Source organism: Myotis lucifugus, unplaced genomic scaffold (assembly GCF_000147115.1).
Source record: "Myotis lucifugus unplaced genomic scaffold, Myoluc2.0 scaffold_85, whole genome shotgun sequence".
NCBI classification, from domain to species: Eukaryota; Metazoa; Chordata; class Mammalia; order Chiroptera; family Vespertilionidae; genus Myotis; species Myotis lucifugus.
Window position 1 is genome coordinate 3,651,569 of NW_005871133.1, and position 13,296 is coordinate 3,664,864.

General features: G+C 49.0%; 1 pseudogene; it reads right to left on the minus strand.

The window, feature by feature from the left end:
* Positions 1–2,412: 2,412 nt before the first annotated feature.
* LOC102436568 lies at positions 2,413–2,854 on the minus strand (annotated as a pseudogene).
* Positions 2,855–13,296: the final 10,442 nt, after the last annotated feature.

Below are 13,296 nucleotides of genomic sequence, written 5' to 3' on the forward strand. Positions count from 1 at the left end.
AAGTCTCTGGGTGTGTCAGATTTGGTGTAACTAGAAGGTAGTTCTTCAAACCCACCAGATGAGGAGGCTGCTCTGGAGACTTCAGATAAAGGCCAGCGGCCCCTGGGGAACCTTATGCTTCTGTGATGAGCCAGGATGGTGCTGTTCAGACCCCTGAGCCACTGCAAGTGTTCCCCAAAGTGAGAAACCCTGCAGGTTTGGCAGGGTGGGTGGGGAAAGCTGCTGACTTCTCTTATCTCGCCCCACCCCTGGGGATGAGGGGGAAGGAATGTCCTTTGCAAGGCGTTGGGAGAGGATATGGTGTTCTTGACACATGGAAACAGACCCACTCCCAGACATCTAAAGCAACTGGTTATTCAAACTGCCTAGCAGGTGTGAATAGGTGTGATGTAATGTTTCAGATTCAGTTCCTGGCTCTTTGCACATCCCTTCTCCCCTTCCCTCCCCTAGACTTGGGCTTCCACTCATGAGCTCCCCTCTCCATCCTGCTGGGTTAGACGTGCTCAGGGGCAGTTCAGGAAGCACTCCAAGCCCAGGAATCCTAGGGGTTGTGGGTCAATAAACTAGATCCCCTTGTGGTGAATTCTCCCTGCACTGTCACTACGTGTCTGCTACAGCCTGGCATCCTGTGTCCCTCTGGCTCTACCTCTGGGTGGGACTGGACAGTCAGGCAATCAGGTGGGGAAGTTGGAGGGAGACAGGGCTGCTCAAAGGCTGGACTTCAGGGCCCCCTCAGGGCCTCCAGGAGATTCCCAGGCAGTAGCAGAGCCAGCTGGGGTGCCTTTGGGGCTCCTGCTCTCTTTGTACTCCGCCTTACTTCCCCTGGAGAATCTGACACCTGCCTCAGGGCTGAGCCCTGCTGTGAACAGACTCAACTGCCCTCTTATCTTATGGCTGATGGGCCTCAAGGGTCACTGACCACAAGGAGAAACTCCTCTTGCAGAGCAGTGACCTTGTCCACTAGCAGCTGAGGGGAGGAAGCTGCCACGCTCTGCCTGCTGCTGTGGGAGTGGAAGAATGGGAGGTGTGTGTGTGTGTGTGGGGGGGGGGGTTCTGAAGGTAAAAGGTCAGGCCTTGGACTCACCTCTTTCCAGCTGTGGCTTTTGCAGTGATTATTTAAAATGTCTTATATATACAGCCCGGCCGGCATGGCTTAGTGGTTGAGCGTTGACCTATGAACCAGTTGCGGGCTTGATCCTCTGGGGGGCGTGCAGGAGGCAGCCGATCAATGATTCTCTCATCATTGATGTTTCTATCTCTCCCTCTCCCTTCCTCTCTGAAATCAATAAAAATATATATTTTAAAAATTTAAAAAATTAAATGTCTTACATATTCATAAAATTCTTATTAAGTAGAATATATACCTCAGATCTCACCAGCTGCTCAGAGCCCCCACAGTTCTGAAGTTCTGTGATCTGGGAACTTGCAACCCTGGAATCAATAGAACATTCTGGCTCAGGCTGGATTTGATGCCATGCTGTTACCAGATGAAATAAAAAAAATAATTTTTTTTTTAGTTTAGAGGTGAGAATAGGAAAGAGACTGGTTTATCACCACAAGGTCGTTGTGACTAATGGCTTTTGCTTGGAAGGCTTTCCTGGGAAAGGAAAGGTGTCCATTCTCATGTTCACCCTGTTGTCTGTGGCCATGTGTCAGCATCATTTCCTTTCATCTTCATTCAGTAAATATTTACCAGGATTCTGTCATGAAGTCAAGCACCGACCATGTGCTCATCCCTATTGCTTATTGATGTGTTTTTTTTTTATTGTGGTAAAATATACATAATATAACAGTTACCATTCTAACCATACAGTTTAACAATGTAAGGCATATTTACATTATTGTGCAACCAACTCCAGAACTTCTCATCTTGCAAACCTGAAATTGTACATCCATTAAACTACTCCCTGTTTCTCCCTACCCCCACCCGCTTGCCACCTCCATTCTACTTTCTGTTTCTGTGACTTTGACTACGTCAGTTACCTCATGAAAGTGGGATTGTCATTATTTGTCTTGTGTGTGTGTGTGTGTGTGTGTGTGTGTGTGAGACTACTTAACACAATGTCCTTGAGGTTCATCCATGTTGTAATTTACTTTTATTACAAAAATTTTATTGGTTTTTAGAGAGAATGGGAGAGGGAGAGCGAGAAAGAAACATTGATGTGAGAGCTGAGCAGCTGTCAGCTGCCTCCTGCATGCCCCCTCCCTGGAATTGAGCCCAGCAACCCTGGCATGTGCCCTGACTTGGAATCCAACCGGCAACCTTTCAGTGAATGGGATGATGCTCAACTAACTGAGCCGCTTGGGCCAGGGTAGAATTTCCTTCCTTTTTTTTTTTTTGTTTTTGTTCTTTGTTTGTTTTATTTTTGCAACAGAGATCAGCTTTTATTGAATGTGTTACAAAAGAGCTAGTTTAGTCAAAAAGACCAAAGCCCATGTCATCATCAGACTCCTCAAATTCTTCTTTCTTTGCTTCCACTTTCTTCTCCTCGGCTGGGGCAGCAGCTGGGGCAGCGGTGGAGGGGGCAGGACCAGGGTCCCCCAGCCCCTACATTGCAGATGAGGCTCCCAATGTTGACAATGGCCAGAGCCTTTGCAAACAAGCCTGGCCAGAAAGGTTCAGCATTTACACCAGCGGCTTTAATGAGGGCGTTGATCTTATCCTCCGTCACAGCCACTTCATCCTCGTGCAGGATCAGGGCCGAGTAGATGCAGGCGAGCTTCCAGACTGCGGCCATGGTGAGGGTGAGTGCTGGGCGAGCGCTGCCGGGAGCGGTGCTAGTCCCCGGAGGGCCTCACCCCAACGCGGCCGTAGCTTCCTCGGAAGAACCCAGCACCTTACTGGCAGCTGGAGAAAGGGGGCAATTTCTTTCCTTTTAAAGGCTAAATCATATCCTGTCACTTTTCAAAAGAAAAATTGATTGAAATCTTATTTTTCTGACGAACTGCTGGCCAGGGTGAGAGGGGCACCTGTCTTAAAGGGTAAGAATCACAGCGCGGGGGAGTTGGGTCCCTGCTTCCCCTTTCCCAGGTTGTTCCTCACCATGGCCGGTGTCAAAGCTTTGGTGTCACTCTACCTTCCTCCCAGCAGATGGCAGCATGCTCTGAGCTGGGCCAGCAAATTCCAGTGGGAAAGAGCTGTAGCTGCTGGAGAAAGGGGGGAGGGGGAGGGCATTGTGACGCTGCGGAGGCTCTGCATTATTTGTGTTGAATCTCCCAGTTATTCTCTCCTTTAAGATGTGAAACGAAAACCTTCACTTCAACCATCATTTATGAAGAGTCTTGTATACCAGCACTTTCACATTGACTTATCTTTTTTGTTCTCACAACATCCCTCTCCTTGATTTATAGATAAATGAAACCCACAGAGGTTAAGGGGTTTGCCTAATGTCACACAGCTTCTAAGTGGAGGTTCAGGTATTTGAATTCAAGACCAATGTGCTCTTCTCTCCTCTCTTTCCTTCCTCTCTCCTCCTCCTCCTCCTCCTCCTCCTCCTGGTCTTCCTTCTCTCTCTCTCTCTCTCTCTCTCTCTCTCTCTCTCTCTCTCTCTCTCTTCCTCCCTCCCTCCCTCCCTCCCTCCCTCCCTCCCTCCCCCCACACACACCCCTCCCCAGAGATGTGCACATATGGTTTATCTTGCCTGGGGCTACACAGCATGGAGCCCAGGAGAAATTCCCAGAAACAGGGAATTAGGGAGCTGCCAGGCCAAAGCTAAAGTAAAACTCTGAAACTCATCATCATATCTCCATAAGGACCAGAAAGAAGAGGGATCCAAAGTTCTTCAGGGGATAAAAGAAAATCAAACTGAAGAAACTCCCAAGTTAAAATTTCCATCATGATTTCACTTATATGTGGAATCGAATGAATAAAATAAACACAATAGAAACACCAAAAAAGGACCAATGTTCTTTCTAGCATATACAAGTATCCAAGTAATTATATATTAATATGTAAATTACTTTATGAACCTTTTAAATTAGTTTCCTCCTTCCCTTCTTTCTTTCTTCCTCCCTTCTTTTTATCCCTCCCTCCCTCCTTCCCTTGCTCCCTTCCTTTCTTCCACAAGAACATTGAGTTCCTCTATGTTATAGAGTCTCCACCGAGATCTTTTCTGTTATGAGTTCTTAAGGGATGACTCAGCTGCTTGGTAACTGACAGTTTCCAGAGAATTCTTCCTGTCTGGAGGTCTGGTTAGTCCAACATAGCAGGGCCTGGGGATCGGAGCCTCTGGTCCTAAGGACTTTGCATAACAACCAGGCGTTTTCTTGCTGCCTCCAACCACTTTTAGGCTGCAGCCTCTTGACCTTCATAATCCTTTGCCCTGCCCAGCTGGCGTTCCCAGGCCAGTGTCCTCTGGAACAGAGGAATCCTCTGGGGGAGTGAGGAGAGAGCAGCCAATGGGAATGTCCTGGGCTGGGAATCTAGAGTCCTGGTGGTCCTGTAGTGCCAGTGATTAAACTGAGAGAGGAGCAAGCTATCTAACCTCCCCTTTGTAAAAGGACGGTGTGAGGAGAGATGCTCTCACAGCTCTTCTCCAATTCTGGGTTGCTCCTCTCCGCTGGACATTGCTTTAGGTGTGGACATGGGACCCAGGCTAGCCAATGAGATGAGAAGTCTGCTGGGGGTTCTTGGGACAGGTTTTCTCACGTTTAAAAGGTCATAGAAAAGATACAATCCCTTTACTTCCACTGGACATTTCATGTCCGGATATGACACCTAGAACTAAGCCAACTTGAAACCATGAGGGCAGCTGGTCTGAGGACCAAGCCGAGTGCCAAGGGTAACCGAGCAGAAAGATGGTGAGAGGCGTTGGCCCTTCTTTCTGAGTTGTCAGTGAGTCAACCAACACTCGATCTGCCCTATTTCAGGACTTCTTGTTATGTGAGCTAACTTATCTTTCCTTATTGTTTAGGCCCCTTTGATTCGTTTTCTGTTATTTCCAAACAAGAGCTGCCTAATTGGTAGTCACTTTAGCTTTTTCAGAATTGTTGTGTGATCCCCAGGGTTTAAGGCCTTTTTTTAGAGGAGGTCAAAGCATTTTTTACTCACTAGACTTAATCTATTCATTCATTCAACAAATATTTATGGGGAACCTCCAATCATGTTTTTAAAAATTATTTGACACATCTCCTTCCCATAACTCAAAATGCCTGAAATTGAGATGTATCTTTAATTGATGGCGTCTTGTGATTGCTGCTGGCCACGTGACTTTCTTGGTGAGACTGTCATTGCCTTTGCAGACATCAAAAAAGTTCCAGCATCAAAACATGCAGAGTGCATGTCAATAGTTTAGCAAAAATAAAACAATAAATCCCCCAATGCTCACAGAGCATGCGCACAATAAATCAGAACCGATGGTTGTGGGGAAGGTGGGGAATCCGATATGTTTGGCAGCACTTGTGATATAGCCAGACCCACAGCATTGTAAGGCTGGCTTCAGAGCCCAGCACATAGGACACTTCCTTCTTTTGAGAAATGCTGCATCACTCTCAGGCCTGCGGACAGCAGCGTGTGAGAACAGATGGTCCTAGCCGCTCTCATAGAGACAGGACTCAGATTTGGAATGAGAACGTCTAGAAATACCTTAGCCCAGTTACTTCACTTCTGTTTCCCATTGTATTATGCACGAGAGTGGTTTATGATGAAAATCTGTACTAACCACGTCTACAAGGGCTCCTTCAGTAACTGCAAAATAAAAATGCTGAGCGAAAGCATCGTGTCATGGTTTAATTGGCAGCATTTTGGGTTTCTTAGTGCTACATAAAGTAATGGTGTGCCTTCTACTCAGTGAGTCTTCAGTTGGGTGATATGTAGTGTATGCCAAGCACTGTTCTGGTGCCAGGGATACGACAGGGAACAAGAGTCAAAACCCTGGTTGTGCCAGGGTCGGCTGTGGAGAAGGCCCTTTACACGTCATTCGGGGGCCTACCTGGCAGCTACTTTTCTGTTATCAGGCGAGGCTTAGCCCTGGGGTCAGAGTCTTCAGCCACCCATAAGGATTTCTTTCTCCTCTTCATTGTGCCTGGAAATGGCCCAGAGCACCTCTGTTCTCGTTTAATTGGCTGAAACTCAGTCACATGGCCACATTCCCCTGCAGGGGATTCTGGGAAATGTAGTCTGGCTGAGTGCCCAGGAAGAAAGGTAAATATTGGTGCCGATGGGCTGCAGCAGTCTGTGCCACACAGTGTAAGCAACACTGTGGAGGTGGGGGGAGTCCCAGCAGTCCGGAGCCATTCCACTGTCTCTGGGGAAGCTGTCCCAAATGTCAGACACATCGTTGAATAGGAAGATGTTTGTGACAGAATATTAACCCCGTGGGTAACCAGGTTCTAGAACAGTTCATGGAACCTGTGGTGCTTATCCTAAACCAGGAATCTCTACTTGAGATATTTTAGGGCAGAAGAGATTTTTCAGGAGTGCCTGTAAGGCCCAGCACTTAGCACCGCCGATTCCGCCACTCGGCCTGCGCTGGGGGCTGGAGGGAACAGGTTGCTTGCTCAGTAGAGTGTGTGCCAGGCTGGGAATGCGGGGCTCCAGCCACCAGGATACAGACCAGGTGGCCGCACAGAGGCAATCAGACATCCTGGGGAGGAGTTCAGGTTTCACCCACTACAGCTGCGTGACTCGGGTAAATTGCTTAAGGTTTCTGGCCTTTGGATTCCTCAGTTGTTGTAAAAGTACATTGCTCAAAAGTAAATGCAGCCATAATACCTGCCCTCCCTACCTCACAGGTGGTTGAGAGGATCCAGAGAGCTGAAGCTAGGGGAGACCGTTGTGGATTGTAAAGCTTTATACTAACACTATCTTGTGTTGATGACGAAAACATAGCGTCTGCCTTTAGGACGGACCACATGAACCCTCCTAAGTGAATCACGGTGGTCTTGCCCATGCTCATGCTCACTACATCTTGGTTATCATTTCTAAGCACTTGTTTGAAAGCCCCCCCCCCCTCTCTCTCTCTCACACACACACACACACACACACACACACACTGCAGCTTGCTCCATTTGGTGTTCAGGGAAAAGCCTATAAGTCGAGGCTGAGGCCTATTATTAGTGGGGAAATCTCAGGAAAGGGAGGAGAGCTGGGGGCTGTGGCTGCCCTCTCACCCTGTGTGATCAGAGAATGCATTTTCTGTTAGCAGTGGCTGGCAGTGGCTGGCAGTGCCAGGAGGAGCCCACATGCCAAGTGCCACGGCACACAGCGTTGTCTCCCCTCCTCAGCTTTGTGGGTTGGTTCCGTTCTGTCCCTCCTCCTCTCTTCACATGAACCATTTCTGTCGTTCCCTGAATCCTGTGACATATTCCTGAGTTCTAGGTCTTTTAAGCCTTCCTGTCTCCTCTGGCTCCTTTAACAGCTACTAGAGTGAAGAGAGACTGGGAACCAGATGCACCCTCCCCCCCACCCCCCCATGTGAGAGCTGTGCAAAGCATAGCACAGAGAGGGGAAGGGCTTTCTTCAGCCAAAGAGGGGATGGTGGTAACTGCGATGAAGTCACTTGGAAAGAAGGACCCATCTGGACACGTCCAGCTGTGATGGCAGAACACAAGGCTTACGAGGCTGAGAAGGACTCTGAACCCAAGTGTTATAGCCTCAGGAACCAGCACCTCGGGGCCTAGGGCTGGGCACTCTGCCAGGGGGCCGTGGCTCCCTCTCTGCTTCTCCTCGTGTGTTGGCCTTGCTCTCTCCCTCTGCAGAGGATAAGAGGATAAGGAGAGGCTATGACCACAGGCAGCTCCAGCTTGGCACCCCAGAGGGGAGAGAGCTCCTTTCTTTGTCTTTTTTTTTTGTTTTGTTAATCCTCACCCAAGGATTTTTTTTCCATTGCTTTTCAGAGAGAGTGGAAGGAAGGGAGGGAGGAGAGAGACAGAAGAGAGAAATATTGATGTGAGAGAGATACATGGATTGGTTGCTTCCCATATGCACCCTAACCTGGGCCAGGGATGAAACCTGCAACCCAGGTATGCGTCCTTGACAGGGAATCCAACCCAAGGCCCTTTGGTGCATGGGCCAGCGCTCTAACCACTGAGCATGCTGGCCAAGGAGAGAGCTTCTTTCTTGACATTCCCTATATTCATCACAGGGAATAAATTGGTCCTGCAGCTCAGGTCATATGCCCACCACTTGGTTGAATCACTGATGTGGGCAGGGAGATCTATAATTGCCCAGGCAATCTATAAGTATAGAGGAAGGTGGGAAGAATATGTGCAGAGGATGGAGGCAGGAGAGAGAGAGAGAGAGAGAGAGAGAGAGAGAGAGAGAGAGAGAGAAACGCATGCACATGCAATGCAACCCCCTGCCAGTGGGCTGTGGCTCCCTCTCTGCTTCTCAGGGGTGAGCAATGCTGAGGAGCAGCAACACCGCAGGACCACATTTTCCCTAGGCTCCAGCCGCTTCCTGAAGGCGGGGTCAGCATGGTTGTCATGGCAACAGCCGATGGGCGGGTCTTAAGGAAAAGAGTAAGCTGGAATGTTTTGAATGATACTTGCTTGTAAGCGAGTCCTCTCTGGCTAAGAGCCGAAGAGTGACAAAGCCCAGCTCGGTGGGTCGGTCTCACTCTGAGGGGAGGGTGTGTGGGTTTGGGTTTGGGCTGGCGATCGCTCTGCCACTGCAGCTGGATTGATTGAGGCCAAAACCTTGGGAGCATCACAGGATAATTAATAATGAGAAATCTCCCTCAAATGCTCCACCAGTCCTCCCAACGCCGCAGGAGAGGGACATCGTTAGTGTGAGACTCCAGGCTCTCACCTCTCTTGTGCGGGGAAATGCAGTGAAGGGGCTGGGCTCTCTGTGCAGACGGTAAAGGTGGAGCTCGGGAGAGGCCACCGGCCCTTGCTTCCCTATCTCTCTCGAGGAGGCACCTGGTGGTCCAGCCAGGGCACACCAGGCCCCTTCCCCAGGAATCCCTCAGCTCCCTGTGGAGGGTCCTTACCTTTCCTTCCGTAGCAGAATAAATCTTCCTATATTCAGTGAGGTGCCACCCCTCACCCCAGACCCACCCTCAGAATTTGAAAACAGAACAAGAAAAAAAAAAACTGTCACTGTTGAGTTTTGCGCCTCTCCCTACCCTCCTGCACCTTTAAAAAGGTGGGCAGTATTAGCACCGAGACTGGCAACCCCAATGCTTGAGGCAGTTGATTCACTGTAGTGCACGTGAGAAGGTCCATTTGAAGAGATGACCCTCAAACAGTGATTCACGGCCAAGTGGGAATGGAAGGGAACATTCTTTTGGGAGGAAGTAGGGTGTCAGCAGGTGGACTGGGTAGAACTGAGTTTGAAAATACATCCAATATTCGAATATGATTTAAAATGAAAATAATAAGAAGAATCTAGCTTTTTTTGTTTTCATCAGACCACAGGCAGTAGTAAAGCTTGACTGACTCTGTGGGCGGCTGTGAGTGTTCAAATCAGAGAATCAGAGCCTAAGAAACTGTTCGCTGGTAAGTTCCTTTGTTTGGGAGAATGGAATCTCCCCTGAAGGATAGAGGTGGTCCTTGGGACAGTGACCGCAGCTTGGCCAATCACAGGAAGGACCCGGCTGGCATGGCTCAGTGGTTGAGTGTTGATCTATGAACCAGGAGGTCACGGTTTGATTCAGGTCAGGGCACATGCCCAGGATGTGGGCTTGATCCCCAGTGGGGGCGGGCAGCCGATTAGTGATCCTCTCTCAACATTGATGTTTTTATCTCTCTTATCCTCTCCCTTCCTCACTGAAATCACTAATTATATCTATATCTATATCTATATCTATATCTATATCTATATCTATATCTATATCTATATCTATATCTACATCCACATCTACATCTACATCTACATCTATATCTACTGGTATATCTATATATCTATCTATATCTATATCTATATCTATAGCTATATCTATATCTATCTATATCTATATCTATATCTATATCTATATCTATATCTATATCTATATCTATATCTATATCTGAACTGCTGTTCCCTGGGGCTGGAAGCCTGGGGACAGGGTAGGGTAGTTCTTGGAGGTTTGGCTCACAGTAAATCTTAGTAAGGAGACCCGGTGTCCAATGTGGGAACACCACCAGGTGAACTGCGATCTACCTTGCTGTGTGTTTTCTTGCAGAATGGGTCATGGAGGACAGAAAAAGGAGAGTGACTGTTCCCATCCAAATGAGGACTCAGGGTTCCCAGACACCCAGAGAGAAGGAGACTGGATGAGAAGGGCGTGGGAGGCAATCACCATGCAATTGTGATGGAGCAATAGGTGATGCCCCGTGAAGTTGACTAGTACCCTCTGGTTTCATTCTTTTTACAAGGAAACCTTCTGGTCCCTTGAGTGGATTTACTCCATCTCAGAAGGATGTGTGCTTTATGCAAATGAGTGTGCTTTTCCACTGTAGAGAATACATTGGCGCCTGGACTGGGGGCTGACTGACAGGAACCTCTTTCCCAGGGTGGATCTGTCTCTGAAAGGGTATTTGGAACCGTGGGAGTCAAGGACCGGGCTGGGAGTTGTGGTGACTCCACCAAGGTGGGGAGGATGCCGGGTGCCTGATTGGAGGAGGCGTTGGGACTCTTCTAAAACAAGCGCGCTAACTGCATACAACCATCTACCTGCGGCAGTGAACCTGTTCCAGATCGTCTACCTCCACGGACTGTTGCTCAGGGTGTTGCAGGAATGTGTTTTGTTCCCAACAAGCATGTAGCCGCTTGCAGGCAGGACTGTATTTCATACCCTGTGTGCCCCCAGGGGGCCTGCTGCAGCCTCCATATGCTCACTCTCCATCTCCAGGCCAGAGAGGGCTTTCTGAAACGGGGACTGACAATAGCCAATGTTGTGAGGCTCCTTGCCGTTGATAGCACACTTTCACCTCCACTGCCTCAGCTTACCCTCCCCCACCGACCAGTCACCCCATGAAGAAACAGAAGCTGGTGCTTTTACAGTTTCCATTTTAAAGATGAAAAAAACAGCCCTAGCCAGTTTGGCTCAGTGGATAGAGCGTTGGTCTGTGGACTGAAGGATCCCGGGTTCAATCCCGGTCAAGGGCACATGCCCGGGTTGCGGGCTCGGTCCCCAGTAGGGGGCATGCAGGAGGCAGCCAATCAATGATTCTCTCTCATCATTGATGTTTCTATCCCTCTCTCCCTCTCCCTTCCTCTCTGAAATCAATAAAAATCTATTTAAAAGACATATATTAATGATGAAGAAACAGATGCCAGGAGTGATGAATACTCTAGGCCTATGCGATGGGGAGGGGTCCTCTGTGGGCCCTTCTCCATGCCCAGGACTTCCCTCCCAGAGTGAGTGCAGGCCTAGAGGTGTGTGGATTGGGCTGCTCTGCCTGGATCCTGGGCAGAAACTTGTGCTCACTTTTCCTTGACGTGTTTTTGTTGGGACTCACCTTTCCTCACTATGGGAGTGTTAAGTAGTTTTGTGAATTCAAGAGAAATGAAAATAAGCTCCTTCACTGAGGCCTCAGCCTACCTTTTCTCACAAAGGGCAGCTTGGTCCACCACCAAACAAGCTTCAGTCATAAAGGGTTTGCATTTTTCTGCCCTGTGATGGGATAGGGTTGGAGGATACAGGGTCTCTAGCCAGATATGCCATCCTGTCCTTACCCTGCTCACACCACGCACTGGTGACCTGCCCAAGGTCCCACTGCCACGAAGGGTAGAACTGGGGCTGGAACTCAGCTCTGGACCCAGGTCCCTGTTTCTTCTAGTCTTGGCACAGGGCCAACCCCGCATAGGGATGGTCCTGCAGCCTCCAACATTCGGTGAGGTGCTTTGCTGGTCCCAGGTTCCTACCTGTGCTGCACACTCAATCACCAACTCTCCTGCAGCTGCCCTGGGAGACAGGGTGGCCTGTCACCCGAGGCAGCGCCCACAATCTGACCACAGCTTGTCACCCAGCATGAGCTAAAGTCCCTGGGAGCTTCGAAGACTGCTTGAGGCAGGAAATGATTCTATATCCAACTTTCCCTCCCCTCCTCTCCATCCTCCCCTGTCCTCTTTCCTTTTATCTTTCCTTCCCTCCCTCTCTCCTCCCATCCATTCACTCAAATCTAAGCAGACGCATCCCTGTGGCAAGCTACCTACTGTCTCCCGTAGGATCAGAAGCATCAGAAACCGAATACTTCCCCTGAGTTGTGAGCCATGCTGAATTATTCATAGGCCAAATCCATTGCAAATTGCAGAGTGATTTTTCTTCAAGGTTGTGGTTGTCAGGCTATGGGGTGAAAAGATTAATGAACACACCTAACATTCATAGAGTTTAGAAATGCCATCAGAAATCAGACAGCTGGCATGGCTCCGTGGTTGAGCGTCTACCTATGAACCAGGAGATCGTGGTTGATTCCTAGTCAGGGCACATGTCCGGGTTGCAGACTCGTTCCCCAGGGGGGTGCGATGTGTGCTGGAGGCAGTCGAACAATGATTCTCTCTCATCGTTGATTTTTTTTCTCTCTCTCTCCCTCTCCCTTCCTCTCTGAAATCAATAAAAATATAAAAAGAAAGAATCAGACAGTCCAAGGTCTCCATTTCATGAGACCCTGGGCCCATGAAGAGAAGAGAAATTATCTGTGCCGGGACTCACGCAGCCTTGGCCTTGCATGGATTGAACCCTGGTCTTCCTGAATTCTTTAATCTGTGGGTTGATGAATTAAACACACCAGCAGATAGGGCCTCACCCAACCCCTACACCTGTGTGGAATCCATCTTCCTCTTAGCTGGACCCTTTAGAAGGGGACCAGGGGAGCCAGAGGTTTCTGACAGAGACTCTAGCTGGAGGTGTTGGCCAGGCTGAGCAGCCATCAGGCATGCTGTGGGAGGGGCTCCATCTTTGGGTGGGATTGGAGATGCCTGTGAATGATCCTTCAAAGCCAACCCCTTGATCAGCTTGGGAATCAAGATCATCCTCACATCTGAGCATCTTGAAATTCTAGAATGCAACTACCTGTACTAAGAATAATTTGGTCTCAAAGCAAAACCTGAACTTTGATTCTCTTAGACTCAAAAATGGTTGGCTCTATCAGAAGTTGCTTCTTGGATTTACCTGCCGGCTCTTATCAATCCCCTTCCTGCCTCCTAGTCTTCGTTTACTCTCTGCATGCCCCACTGTTGGCACCGTTCTGCCAGTGACTCCTGGAGTCTCCCATAGCCTCTCCTACCTTCTAGGTGGCTTTACAGAGAGGAAGTGCAGCCTTGTGGAGAGACCAACAGGTCTGGAGCTGAGTGGACTTAGATTAATATCTTAGCTCTGCCATTACAGCTGTGTGACCTTGGAAAAATCACCTAACCTCCCTGACCTTCAC